Raw genomic sequence first — 1,990 nt, 5'->3', positions numbered from 1 at the left:
AGCGCATGTGCTTTGTCTGGCCTCAGTTTCCTGAAGACTCGCTGCTGCTTGTGAGGAGGTTTATCCCGTTTCCCATTTCGCCCAGTTTCATACTCTGAGCACTGAGAACTTCAAGCAGAGGATGGTGAATATTGACAGAGACTGTGGTCTTTTGGCTTCATTGTATCACTGGTCTTAGTTCCTTAATAACCCCCTTGAGTGTTCTAATTTTCTAACTAAATTAACATGGCTCAACCGAACCGCCCTGCTCCCGTGGAAGTCACCTACAAGAACATGAGATTCTTTATCACACACAGTCCAACCAAGGCAACCTTCAGCAAGTTTATAGAGGACCTGAAGAAACATGGAGTTACCTCAGTAGTAAGACTGTGTGGAGCAACTTACGACGCAACTCTAGTGGAGAAAGAAGGCATCTGCATTCTCGACTGGCCTTTCGATGATGGCGCACTACCATCCAACCAGATTGTTGATGCCTGGTTGAGTCTTGTCAAGTTTAAGTTTCGTGAAGAACCTGGTTGTTGCATTGCTGTCCATTGTGCTGCAGGCCTTGGGAGAGCTCCGGTGCTAGTCGCCCTGGCACTGATTGAAGCTGGGATGAAATATGAAGACGCCGTACAGTTCATAAGACAAAAGCGGCATGGAGCGTTGAACATCAAGCAACTCATGTATCTGGAGAAGTACCGTCCTAAAGCGCAGCTGCGCTTCAAGGATTCCAGCCGGTGTGGAAAAAAATGTTGTATTCAGTAAACTGGGGACCTGATGCCTTTGTCCTGGAACTGGAACTTCAGACGGAACCTAATTTGTCGTACATTTGTTGGCTTGGTGAATAAGTCTAATGAACCTTCCCACAGGAATACAGAGTATCAGTTTTACCTGGCCCCAAGTTTGACAGAATTGCAACCTCTATCTTTGGGTTATGATGTTCCTGCTTGACACTTAGCAAATACTTTTGCCGGTCTGCAATTAAAATGTGCTTATTATTTGTATCCATTGACATCTCCCAAAATCCTATGGTATCCAGTTATGTATTTAAATGTATTCCTGTGACAGAATCTTATCAATAAACAAGGGATTTAGAACAACATAAAAATGGTGTGGCTAAAATTCCTTCTGGGAGGCACAAATGACATCTGGCTCCCTCCTCCCTTGGTCCCTATGACAAACCAAGTTCGGCTTTGTCAGACTGCAGTCTGGGAAACTAGTGAGTTTATTGGGCTTACTTCCAGAGCAAAGGATGAGGGTTTACTCAGAGTATGAGATAGCTTCCCTATGGCCTCCTCAACTTATATGTCCTTAGCCTCGCCGCCCCTCATGCCCTGGCCCTCCTTTCCTGTGGAGCATGATAGTCAGCCATCTGACCTGTGAGGATCCTAGGGAAGTGGGTGCAACCAAGCTTGGGAAGAAGGCATCTGTCAGTGGTCCATTTGCCAGAGGACAGTCCTATGCAACAAATGACCAAGGATGGTAGGATTCGCAATGTTTTTCTTTAGCGACAGTTTAAAAATGGAAAAATGGGAAAACATGGAGGTTGGAGCGATGGCTCCGTGGCTAAGAGCACCAGCTCTCTTGCAGAGGACCCAGGTTCGGTTCCCAGCAGCCACATGGCAGCTGATAACTGTTGGTGACTCCGGGACCTTTCTGTACTGCACAGGTTATGCACACACATGGCTCACACCCATGCAGGGAAAATATTCATAAGCACATAAAAAATAAGCTTTTTAAAGAAACAGAAAAATAAAACAAACTGGGAAATTACTTTGGGTCTCTCTCTTGTTATCATAGCTAAATGCTCCTTGACACCCAACCATGCCAGGACCCAGGACAAGTGGGACTGGTACCACCTTGAAGGCTTTTATTTTGACCATAATTCATTTGCAATGGAGGCATTTTTCAAGAAAAACAAAAGCGTGCCATGCAGATTTTTCTAACAGTAGCGTGCAGAGAGAGAGAGAGAAAGAGAGAGAGAGAGAGAGAGAGAGAGAGAGAGAGA

General features: G+C 45.4%; 1 pseudogene; it reads left to right on the top strand.

The window, feature by feature from the left end:
- Positions 1 to 1,077, top strand: LOC103751103 (annotated as a pseudogene).
- The last annotated feature ends 913 nt before the right edge of the window (positions 1,078 to 1,990 follow it).

The sequence above is a fragment of the Nannospalax galili genome, unplaced genomic scaffold (genome assembly GCF_000622305.1).
Source record: "Nannospalax galili isolate Female #2095 unplaced genomic scaffold, S.galili_v1.0 scaffold507, whole genome shotgun sequence".
NCBI classification, from domain to species: Eukaryota; Metazoa; Chordata; class Mammalia; order Rodentia; family Spalacidae; genus Nannospalax; species Nannospalax galili.
The sequence above is the reverse complement of the archived record's forward strand: the minus strand, read 5'-3'. Positions and strand labels throughout refer to the sequence as shown.